The following is a 12,845-nucleotide window of genomic DNA, read 5'->3' as shown; positions in this document are numbered from 1 at the left end:
TTTCTTCATTCACAAAATGGCATCCACATATACCTCTCTTGGTTATTGCCATGCTTAAAGATAAAACAAATAGCACAGTGCCTGTCACATGGTAAGTATTCAATAATCACTGCTCTTAATCAGAAAGGTTGAATTCTGGTTCTCTCTACAGGTACCTGAATTCTACTTAACTAAAAATAGCCATGTTTGGGGGGTAAATTCTCCAAATTCTAGATGTTTATATCTTTCACAGAAATGTCAAAGACAGGCATGATTCAAATTGGGGACTGGGCACATCTAAACCTAGGTCTCTGGATGAGGCCAAGTTGAATTCCTGAGATCTCATGAGACATTTAATGAAAATTAGGCACTTGTCCTGGTATTCCTACCCCAATTTCCTTTCCCACTGGGAATCTCCCATTTGCCTACCAACCTATCCAAGAGACCACAGACCTAAAGATCAAGTATTTGCCAACAACTCTGAGTAGCCCCTCAGTTCCTGCAAATCTTCATGGGAACTCCAGCCCTACTTACTATCTCCTGCCACAGGTGCTCAGTCTGTCACAACTCTAGAACAGTGTTTATCAATCTTTTTTTCTTTTTTTTTTTTTGAGACAGAGTCTCAAACGCTGCCTCTTCTTCAACCTTTTTTATCTATCTCATGGCACACCTGAACCTACCATTCAACTTAAATTATGTTGATCAAAAAAAGAGTAAAAAAAAAGAATACACCTTTTCAATCTACTAACACAACAAAATGCACCATCATGACCAAAAAGTAAAACAAAACAATTTAGGCTCAGTGCCCATCGCACAGTGGTTATAGCACCAGCCACATGAACTGATGGGTTTGAACCCAGCCCTGGGCCAGCTAAACAACAATGACAATTGCAACAAAAAAATAACCAGGTGCGTAGAGGGTACCTTTAGTCCCAGCTACTTGGGAGGCTGAGGCAAGAGGATCCCTTAAGCCTAAGAGTTTGAGGTTGCTGTGAGCTGTGACGCCATAGTACTCTACAGAGGGCAACATAGTGAGACTGTCTCAAAAAAAAAAAAAAAACCACCAAAAAACCCCAATTTATTATAATTAGTAATAAATAGATAATTAAAATTGCTTAAAAAACTTATTTATATTTAATTTTTGTTTGTTATAATTTCACATTTAATAAGATATCTGAGCTTGAGTTTTTAGAACATCTTTGCATGGTCAAATTTTAGACAAGCATACTCTTTAATCGTCTTCCAAAGATTCTAGCTGTGATGATTTTTAATTGTTTTCATATTATTCATTTTAATGTTATTTAAGCTCATTTCACACAAACATGATGGTGAGAATGAAAGGTATTTCTATTGCTCTTTTGGTAATATTTGGAAATTCACCCTTGAGAGATAACCTGTTGTTGAATATTTTAATTGCAATCCTCTTTCTTATTTTTGTTAACTCTTCCTCTTCTGTAATATTTAAATTTGCTGATGTATGCACACTTAAAACAAAGGGATTTCTCACCCAATCCAAAGACATTATGTCAACTGTTGGTGCAGGAAAGTATTTTTCAAAATTCGTATGCAATAGGCTCAGCGCCTGTGGCTCAAGTGGCTAAGATGCCAGCCACGTACAACGAAGGTGGCAGGTTCGAGTCCAGCCCAGGCCTGCCAAACAACAATGACGGCTGCAGCCAAAAAATAGCCGGGCATTGTGGCGGGTGCCTATAATCCCAGCTACTTGGGAGGTGGAGGCAGGAGACTCACTTGAGCCCAGGAGTTGGAGGTTGCTGTGAGCTGTGATGCCACAGCGCTCTATCCAGGGCGATAGATTGAGACTCTGTCTCAAAAAAAAAATTTGTGTGCAATAAACCTAAAGTTTATAAAATGTGTCCAATAAAATTTTTATCCAGTTGACACCTTTTCACTAGTTCAAACATTTCTACTGCATTTTCTCTTTTAATTCTTTCCTTCCACTGCAGTAATACTTCTTATTTTAATTCCTAAAAAAAAATTTTTTTTTAACAGAGCCTTATTCTGTTACTCTCGGTAAAATGCTGTTATGTCATAGCTCACAGCAACCTCAAAGTCTTGGGCTCAAGGGATCCTCTTGCCTCAGCCTCCTAAGTAGCCGGGACTACATCTGCCCACCATAACGCCCAACTAGTTTTTCTATTTTTAGTAGAGATGAGGTCTCACTCTTGCTCAGGATGGTCTTGAATTCCTCAGCTCAAGCAATCGACCTGCCTTCAGCCTCCCAGAATGCTAGAAGTACAGGATTGTGCAACCTCACCTCGCTCAATTCATAAGATCTTGACAGAACTCTTCCCGGAGATAACCATCTTCCATGTGGAATAAAAGCTGCCTAAGAGAGGCATCCATGGAAGAACATAATTCTGCAAATAATCTTGACTGCAATGGCTTTCTTTTTATATAATTCATAATTTCAATAGTGTTGTCTAGGACCTTTTGTAATTCAGGCATTAATTAATTATTTATTTATCTTTATTTTTTTGAGACAGAGCTTCAAGCTGTCCCCCTGGGTAGAGTGTCATGCCATCATAGCTCACAGCAACCTCCAACTCCTGGGCTCAAGTGAGTCCCCTGCCTCAGCCTCCCAAGTAGCTGGGACCACAGGCGCCCACCACAACACCCAGCTATTTTTTGGTTGCAGCTGTCATTGTTGTTTGGTGGGCCCAGGCTGGATTCGAACCCATCACCTTAGGTGTATGTGGCTGGCGCCTTAGCCATTTGAGCCACAGGCACTGAGCCTAATTTTTTATTTTTGAGACAAGAGTCTCACTTTGACATCCTTGGTAGAGTACCATGGTGTCATAGCTCACAGCAACCTCCAATTCTTGGGCTCAAGCAATTCGTTTGCCTCAGCCTCCCAAGTAGCTGGAACTATAGGCATCTACCACAATGCCTGGCTATTTTTAGAGATGGGGTCTTGCTCTGGCTCAGGCTAAGCTTGAACTCCTGCAACCTCCCAAAGTGCCAGGATTACAGGCGTGAAACACCATGCCCAGATGCAGTAATGATTTTGAAGCTAGCACTTCTCTGTATAGAAACTGTATAAAAATAATTTTTGGATTCTTTTTTGCACAAGTGTAACAATTCCTTTTACACCTCCAGACATAGATGGGGCTCCATCTGTACAAATACTTATGTAAGAATCCCAAGATGAGTTATTAGAATTAAAGTAGTTATTGATCAAATAAAAAAATTGGCCCTTTGTTGTTTGGAGTTGTCTGACAAAATAAAAACTATTCTATGACTACTTCTTTATAGACAAATGTACTAAACACTGTAAGTTAGGGATTACCACTGATATCAGTAGATTTGTCCAAATGAATTGCAAACATGTTTACTTCTTTGAGGTGAGGTATTACTTGAAATTCTGTATGTTGAGATAAATCTTTAATACACCAAGAAACTGTATTAACAAAAAGAGAAATTTTTAAAAATTTTGTTTTTGTATTCTTTTCCAAACATCATTTTTACAATTGCATAGCAGGCAAATAGGGACAGATTCTGCAACTGTATGAGATTTAATTCTTCTAGCTATGATTTCTGCAACTGTGTAACTCGTTTCTTGTGCTTTACCTGATATCACTGCATATTTGGTCCATATTTTTGCTTGTCTAATATTACTGAAAGTCATTTAAAATATTCCACTGGGTTTGGCACCTATAGCTCAAGCAGCTAGGATGCCAGCCACATACACTGCAGCTGGCAGGTTCAAATCCAGCCTGGGCCCACCAAATAACAATGACAACTACAACCAAAAAAAAAAAAAAAAGTCAGGCACTGTGGCAGATGCCTGTAGTCCCAGCTACTTGGAAGGCTGAGGCAAGAGAATCGCTTAAGCCCAAGAGTTAGAGGTTGCTGTGAGCTGTGACGCCATGGCACTTTACCCAGGGTGACAACTTTTCCAAACATCGTTTTTACAATTGCACAGCAGGGAAGTAAAAGAACAGATTCTGCAATTGCATGCGATTTCATTCACCTAGCTATGATTTCTGCAACTGCGTAACTCGCTTCTTGGGCTTTATCTGATATCATTGCATATTTGGTCCATATTTTTGCTTGTTTAGTATTACTGAGTCTCAAAAAATAAATAAATAAATAAATAAAATATTTCACCAGTTTTTCAGATAAGTGGGAAAGTCTGCATTGTAAACGTCTCTTTAATTTTGTAGGAATTGTAGTTCCATTTGCTAATATTTCACAACAAATTGTGCATGTGGGACTTGGTGGATTTCCTCTACTACATATGAAACTGAATGATAAATATATCTTCATTATATTGACAACTCATTGTTTTTAATGTAGTTGCTGATATACTGGATGAAACAGTATTCAAAACACTAATGTTGGCTCGGTGCCTGTGGCTCAAGTGGCTAAGTCGCCAGCCACATACACCTAAGGTGGTGGGTTCGAATCCAGCCCGGGCCCGCCAAACAACAATGATGGCTGCAACCAAAAAATAGCCAGGCGTTGTGGTGGGCATCTGTGGTCCCAGCTACTTGGGAGGCAGAGGCAAGAGACTCGCTGGAGCTCAGGAATTAGAGGTTGCTGTGAGCTGTGATGCCACAGCACTCTACCCAGGGGGATAGCTTGAGGCTCTGTCTCAAAAAAAAAGAAAAAAAAAAACTAGTGTTGTCTAATTTTTGTTTCTTTACTAAAAATTTGTCCACTTTAATTGAACATTATGTAATAGAAAATGCCAAATCAAAAATAGTAAAAATAAGGCTCAGCGCCCATAGCACAGTGGTTATAGCACCAGCCACATACACCAAAGGTAGCAGGTTTGAACCCGGCCCGGGCCAGCTAAACAACTGCAACAAAAAAATAGCTACGTGTTGTGGTGGGCGCTTGTAGTCCCAACTACTTGGGAGGCTGAGGCAGGAGAATCATGTAAGCCCAAGAGTTGGAGGTTACTGTGAGCTGTGATGCCATAGCACTCTACCAGGGGCAACATAGTGAGACTCTTTCTCAAAAAAAAAAATAAGTAAAAATAATTAAATACAAAACTCATAATTTTTAAAAAGAAATATAGGTATTAATTAAACACACTTGGAAAATTTTCAAAACTAGGATCTGCAAGATGATTGTGTGCAACTACTTCACAATTTCAAATCTAGACAGAACTTGTACAATACATTCAGTCACTATGAGATACACCTCCTTAGTACGTTAGGCACAATGAGGTATTGCTAAGTCATATATGGTTTCATTCACTTCAAATGATTTTTTTTTTTTTTTGGAGACAGATTCTCACTATGTTGGCCTTGGTAGAGTTGCTGTGGCATCACAGCTCACAGCAACCTCAAACTCTTGGGCTTAATTTATTCTCTTGCCTAAGCCTCCCAAGTAACTGGGACTACAGGCGCCTACCACAACACCCAACTATTTTGTTGTTTTTGTTATTGTTGTAGTTGTCATTGTTGTTTAGCAGGCCCGGGCTGGGCCAGTGCCCTAACCACTTAGCTATGGGTACCAAGCCCACTTCAGATGATTTTAACATACATCAGTGTTCACCAGCAAATCCTTGTCAAATTGCACTATCTTTGGCTGTGTCTCCAAACCTTATTTTTCAAGGCTATACCACACCCATTTTAGAAATAAGCCAGTTATTTCTAGATAACTTTATTATAACAGTAAAACATTTATTTATTACAACAATGATATACTTGTATCATCGATTTAAAGAGTTTTAGATTTTGATATGTACACTTACTGTGCTATGAATGTCTTTTGAAAATAATTTAATGATCTTTAAACATTTTCAATCCTCTCATAGCACACCAACGTACCACAGTTGAAAATCACTGCTCTAGAAAGAGGACAAGATTAGTAAGAGCCACATCACCTATAAATGTCCCTACATATTAGCATCCCTAGGGTGTGAAACCAACATTTGCTAAACATCTTCCAGTGTAAGATGTTAGGGATGTAGACAGACGATTCTTGCCTAGAAGGCACTCACTGCCTATAAGGGGAAAGAGATACACAAATCTGACAATTCATTCCTTATCAACTTTTCATCCTTCTTATCCAGTGTACCTTATCAACTATCCAATAACTTCCTATGCTGGAAGCTACATGGGAAATAGGAGACAATGACATGGTCCCTGCCTTTGACCAGCTTACAGCAGGGTGAGGAGTAAAATTAAATATACATGAAGCACTAACAGAAGAAAATAATTCAATGCCAAATACAATTAAATTGTTAATTATAATTAAGTACTTCCTGATCCCACAAAACCCAACATGATTCTACCCGTCATATAAAATCACAGTCTCTTAAATGAGTTAATTCATCTGGGCTTTAGCAAGAGCAAGCAAAATAGTTAAGGGAGCTCTCAGGAGGGCAGAGAAGCTAAGGGGCCTATGTGTTCCTCAGTCTTGGATGACTTTCACCAAGTACAGCCTATCCAAGGGCACTGCCTGCCTATTCTTGGGCCAGGTAAGAATGAAGGCAGATGGCTTCTCCTACAGCACTGCAGTAAGACTTTCCTGGGCTTGGTGCCCGTAGCATAGTGGTTATGGTATCAGCCACATACACCAAGGCTGGAGGGGCTGAACCTGGTCTGGGTCAGCTAAAGAACAATGACAACTGCAACAAAAAAAAAAAGGCCAAGCATTGTGGTGGGCGCCTGTAGTCCCAGCTACTTGGGAGGCTAAGGCAAGAGAATCATCGCTTAAGCCCAAGAGTTGGAGGCTGCTGTGAGCTGTGATACAACAGCACTCTTCCGAGGGCAACACAGTGAGACTCTGTCTCAACAACAACAAAAAAAGACTTTTCTGGTTGTGGGCCAGCCAAAAGCTAGAGGGACCATGCTTGACCCTTGTGATGAAAGCAGCAGTAGCCAAATGCTCATCTGGAGCATCTTTTATAAAAAAGGTTCTTAGCTATTCAATAACAAGGGAAATGAGGCCCAGATCACCTCCCGCTCATCCTCACTGCTGCCTGTAGACCTAAAGTTCTTTTGATGAGGCTCCACACTTTAGTCAGAAACTGTATTTGCAACCGGAGGTAGATCTTGCCCCTCTGAAAGATTCACAGCTGTGCTGCTAAAAATGTCCTGAGGTTTAACCAACCTCTTCTCTTTATCTCAGAAGCAAAACATACAACCCTCACGTCCTCCCAAGAGAGCCTGTCTAAAACTAGTTCCACCACTCAGGAAAACTAGCGTCAAGGCTAATGCCCTTTTCTGTACTCCCCAGGCACAGAAATGAGAAGAAGTCAATACTCAGCCCTGAGAACTTCTAAAGGACCTTGTTAGCTCAAAGCCCATAAAAGGGGCACTTCTTCAGAGATAGGACATCAGGGCAAGGGGCTTTAGGGAAGCCCAGATACTCATTCTTTCTGGGTAATGAATGATTGAAACTAGTGGTATGTCTATCTAGTCCTCAGCACTGGGACTACAGCTTTAAGCAGGCTTTGGCTTGGAACCCAAGGGCTCCTAGCCAGAGCACTATCCTCCCCACCCTCCCCCTGAAATCTGAGGCAGGCCCCACCCAGAAGACTGAGTGATGGTGATGGAAAAACAGATCCCTGCGATTGTAGCCTGGAACCATTTCACAGAAGGATCTGCTGAGATCCACCCCAACTTGCTCAGGTACCCTCATAACCCCTAGTCAACAGTGAAACAAAACCCCAGAATGCAGGCCAGGCCCTCTGAGGGAACCTTCAGAGATCCTACCTACCTGGTTCTTTGAGGAAGAAATGCCCTCAGAATCCAAAAGAGAGGCTTCAAAGAGCTGATAAGGCACCCTCTCTTTTCCTTCATCTCAAGAAGGAACCAAGACACAGAAGCAGCCGCCTTATGAAACTTAAGGCACTGCATTCTCTTCACATTTTCCAAACTGAAATAATGAAGCTCTCTCACATTAGGACCAATTCCCTTATTTACCGTAACTCCCTGATGTTCCCAAGGAAAGATATATCAGGAGAAGGAAAGTGACACTCAAAAGAGAAACACGGCCGACTGGCTTACATCCTCTCTGGATCTTAAAGAGTTAAAGCCTAGCTATGTTTCCTACCAGGGCTGAAGCTAATGTAAACCACCTGCTCAGACACAAGGACCAGGACCAGAGGGTCAGGTTGCTCAGCTCTGGGATCTGTTCTGAAAAAGCTTCAGTTTTAGGAGTAGACCAAGTGATGACCCAAAGGCCAGAGGGTCTGAATTGCAGCAGCACTGCTCTCCTTACCCTGCCCCCGGCTTGAGTGCCAGCTCCTTTGAGACTGCCTCTTAGCCAGCTATTGCCTGCATGAATACCAGCCCTATCTCAAGACAACACCAAAGTGACCTTTCGTCCCAGAGAACTACTAAACTGTACCGATCTCTTAGCTCATGGCCCTTGCCTCCACTGAACCCTCATTCTCTTAGTGCTAACTGCCAACCCAGAATTTCAGAGTCCAAAGCTCCCACCTCAAAGAGTCCTTTCCCATACCCCACTACCCCACCTGATAGTTTCAAAGGCCCACAGACTCACAGCTCACAAAGGAAATGGCTGCCCATCGTATACCCATGCCCACCACCACCTGCCTTAAGACCTTGCCTGCTGATAGCCATAAGAATTTTAGTGCTCCTTTCTAAAAGAGATACTCCCCCCCTCCCATTTGAGAGACATCCACATTGAGAGAATGAAAACCCTGACTACAGAGCTCCTCCTCTACCTGGGGAGGGAGAATGTTAGGGCCATAGGTAAGCAAGCAGATCTCACCTGGCAGGTTACCCCAGGGACCCAAATTTGCTATAAAAACAGAATGAGAAATAATTTTGCTGGTGCATCCCCTGACTCAGAGAAGGCTAAAGGACCTACAGCTCCAAGAGAAGGCATGGAGGGAAAAATACAATCTTTTCAACTTCTGGGGAGATCTGAGTAGACTGGTCTAAGTACAAAGAGTTTCTCTGCACTCCCAAGGAGGTCAGAGGCAAACCAGCTAGTGGGATGTATTCTAGGAATAGCTTTGGATGCAGGCCCCCATTCTTTACACAGACTATCCCCTCTTTGTAGTGCAGAACACCAAGGCTCTGGAGAGGAACAAGGGAAGGACTGCAGAGGGAACCAAGATTCCCTGATTTCTGGCCCTTCCCTGCCTGCTCTGGAGGCTCTGTATCAGGGTCTCCATCAGTAACCCGACCTGGGGCCTGCAGCCACATAGTGCACTCGCACATTCTCTCTCTCTCTCTCTCTCTCTCTGTCTCACACACACACACACCCCCTGGTCCCTCCAGCAGACAAATAAACTAGTTTTCACTGCCCATCACCGAATACACACTCAGGGCCTCAGGCAGGAATGGAGATTCCCTCCCCTAAGCTGTCTCTACAGCTCAACGTGCAAGCTCATGCACTTTCCCCCTGAACAAAAACACGCTGACATCTACGCAAGAAGGAAAGAAAGCAACCCTTTGCTCTGGAAGGCGCCAACTCCCGGATGTTGGCAAGCTCTGCCCCCAGCGCTCGCTTCTGAGTATGTTTACTTGCTCTCCCTCTCCTCTCCCTCCCCTTTAAGGATGGCGCAGGAAAGGGAGGTGAGGGGGGAGAATCCACCCCACCCTCTCGTCCATGTTTGAACAAAAACCCAGAGAAAGAGTGAGGGGCAAAAAGTCCCAGCGCAGGAGGGGCTTACCAGACTCCCAAAGCCAAACGTATCTACAGGTTTTAATCCGCCATTAGCATTTAAATCTTGAAAGGAGAGGAGGAAGGGGGGGCCAGTGGAAAGTAACCCCACACACAAAAGAAAAGTTGTTGGTTTTCTTCTCAGTCAGCCTGGCAGGAGCGATCTTCCTGGCTGACAGCCAGAAGTGCGTCACAGCCAGGAGTCTGCTTTCTTTAAAGGCACAGTAAGCAAGCTTCCTTGAACTGGGACTGCAGCAAAGCAGGGAACTCTCAGCGGGGGTGGGGCCAGGGGAGAGGGTGCGCTGGAGGAGGGGTAAACTGGAGGCTTGGTCCACAAACAAGAGAACAGGATGGCGTGGGGTGGGCGGGGAGGGGGGAAACGAGCAGGCAAGCAAAATTACTAAACTGCAACAGCAGCAAGAGCCAAGCCAAACTGTGCCATAAATACACAAAAAACACATCTCACAGTGGCCAGCCTGATAAACCTGAGATCACCCAGATATTCCCCCTTCACTCTGCTTTCCACCCAGGGCTTAAGGCTGCAGTGACAGCCTGTCCATCTCTCTGGCCAGCAACAGAAGGGTAGGCCAAGGGTTGCCCCGATGATTAGATCAGCTCCTGCCTGCAGTGGAGCAGGGCAAGGAGGAAGACCCGAGAACAGAGGCTTTGAAGAGCAAGCAAAAAACACAGGCCCTTTTAACCAGGGCAGCTTCCTGCCGGCTCCAGGGCAGCCTTGTCTTTAAGTACACGCATGCCGCTCTTGCACACAAAGCGCCTGCCTCCTTCCATGGGCGCGCTGCCTGCCCTGGGACACGGCCACCCCCCAAGCCCGTTCCCGAGGGAATCTCTCCAGCCCGTACCTTCTGCGTGGCAAGGCCAGGATGCCGAGCTGTGCCCGCTCCTCCCCCTCGGCCACCCAAACAAGAAACCCAGGCAGATTCTGGCCCTGGAGTGCAGGCCTGCGCTGTCCTGTCCTGTCCGGGTGCTGCGAGCTATTGTTGACTGTGGAATGGCCGCCAAAATCCCAGCTGTGCTGCCAGAACCTAATCCCCTGTTCCGCCGAGCATTTGTGGGGAGGGGCCGAGGGGCCAAGGCATGGACCGAATATAGCAGGCTGGAGCCCTCAACAGACTAGATGCAGGCACTGGGACCTGTGGGCGCTGCCTCCCCTACATGGCAGAAAGGAAAAGATGTCTGACTCTCAAACACAAAACCACAGCGTTTCCACCCACTGAACAGTGACCCTCACCAAGGCTGTTAAGGGAAACCCACCAGATAGCTAACAGGAACTCCCTTATCTTACACCACACTTATTGAGCACCTACTATGTGCAAGACAATGCTATAGGGCACTGTAGGGAGTATATAAAGATGAATTAAATCCAGCATCTGCAAAAGAGATGAGAAATATGACCCAAAAATTATGTTTCAAGATGGCATATGCTAACTTCCACAAAAGATGTAAAGAAAAATTCTAAACAGTTGAAAGTAAGAAAGGATTAAGAAAATGAAGTATCATTTTAATTTATATCTTGAAACAGGTACAACCCTGATGGAAATGGACAGAGGAGTAGGGAGGAAGGTGAAGCAGAGAGGAGGTATAGAAACAGTGGGAGAAAAGGCTTGAAGGGTGAAGTGGGGTCAGAGAACTGGAGAATCTTGAACTTCAAATAATCTAGTTTGAAAGTTTACTTATTTGTTTGTTTTTAATGCAGAGCCTATAGTATGATGAGAACTGTGCTCCAAGTTTATTTTGACATATAAATGAATGAGACTTATAGCAGGGAGGTGAGTCAGGAGGCTGCCATAGCAGATAAGAGATGCAATGAGGTCACAAAAGAGGGTAAGATAGGAGAATGGAAAGAAGGGAACTGACAGACACTGTGGAGATAGGATAAAGGACAGAAAAGAAGCCAGACAAGGTGGCTCAGACCTAAAATCCTAGCATTCTGGGAGGCTGAGGTGGGAGGATCCCTTGTGCTCAAGAGTTTGAGACCAGCCTGAACAGAGCAAGACCTTGTCTTTACTAAAAATAGAAAAATTAGCCAGGCATCCTGGCGCAGGCCTGTAGTTCCAACAACTCAGGAGGCTGAGGCAGGAGGATCATTTGAGCTCAGGAGTTGGAGGGTGATGTGAGCAGGCTCATGCCATGGCACTCTGGCCTAGGCAGCAGAGTGAGACCTGTCCCAAAAGAAAAAAAAAAAAAAACTGAAAGGAAGCAACAGAGAGAGGAACTGTAGAGAGGAGGAAAGTGTGAAGGATAATACACAAAACTACACTGACAAGATGAAGAGGCTATAAGAGCAAGAGAGAAAGCAGAATATGTATAGTACCTGATGCTTACTAAGTGCACACTATGTAACAGACACCATTCTATGGACCTAATGTGTACTAACGTGTAATCTTAAAAATCCCCATTATGAAGTAGGTACTATTATCAACTCAACTTTAGGAATAAGAAAATTGAACCTCAGAGATTAAATAATTTGCCCAAGATCACACAGCCAGTAAATGGCAGAACTGAACTCTGAGCCTTGGTATCTCTATTGTAAAATAAGGATAAAAATACCTCCATTATAAGGTGATGAGGACTTTTTTGGGTGGGGGGGCAGGGAGACAGAGTTTCACTCTCTCACCCAGGCTAGAGTGCTGTCGCATTATCAGCCTAGCTCACAACAACCTCAAACTCCTAGGCTCAAGTGATTCTCCTGCCTCAGCCTCCTGAGTACTTGGGACTATAGGCACCTGCCACAATGCCCAGCTAGTTTTTCTATTTTTAGTAGACATGTGGTCTCACTCTTGTTGAGGCTGGTCTTGAACTCCTGAGCTCAAGCCATCCTCCCACCTCAGCCTCCTACGTGCTAGAATTACAGGTATGAGCCACTTCTCCTGGCCAAGGTGATGGAGGATTAATTCAATAATATCTATAAGGTCCCCAACACACTGGCTAGCAGATAATGCACAGGTGGGTGCTTCACAAGGGTTAATTACTATTTGGCAGTTTGGTCGCTTATCACCAAGGCATCTAGGCAAAAGTTGGCTCACCATTCATTGGGGAAGCTAGAGAGGGTACTCCTCTTGGAGCAGGAGACTGTCCTCAGTGAGCCTGCTTTCTTCCCATCAGTCAGTCTGTTTGGATTTTACTTTAGGGTCCAGCTCAAATCCAAACTCCTCAAATATTTAACAGGTAATCACAGTTATGTTGGCAAAAGAGTTAGATTGTGGCTCGGCGCCTATAGCTCAACTGGC

The 12,845-nt window shown here is 44.0% G+C and overlaps 1 protein-coding gene across 6 annotated transcripts in view; it reads right to left on the bottom strand.

The window, feature by feature from the left end:
* NUMA1 (nuclear mitotic apparatus protein 1) overlaps positions 1–12,845 on the bottom strand; it is a 108,719-nt gene that overhangs the window by 41,968 nt on the left and 53,906 nt on the right. For 3 of the 6 annotated variants that reach the window (XM_023511126.1, XM_012803302.2, XM_023511146.1), the window contains exon 1: positions 9,608–9,808. The exons of 2 other annotated variants lie outside the window; for them this stretch is intronic. The gene's annotated coding sequence lies outside the window, so the exon portion shown is untranslated. Of the gene's footprint in view, positions 1–9,607; positions 9,809–10,457; positions 10,787–12,845 lie in introns of those variants that run through there. One more of the 6 variants, XM_023511024.1, reaches the window with a different exon arrangement.

Source organism: Otolemur garnettii, unplaced genomic scaffold (assembly GCF_000181295.1).
Source record: "Otolemur garnettii isolate 467f Iridium unplaced genomic scaffold, OtoGar3 scaffold00001, whole genome shotgun sequence".
NCBI classification, from domain to species: domain Eukaryota; kingdom Metazoa; phylum Chordata; class Mammalia; order Primates; family Galagidae; genus Otolemur; species Otolemur garnettii.
Note: the sequence above shows the minus strand (reverse complement) of the source record. Positions and strands in the feature narration are given on the sequence as shown.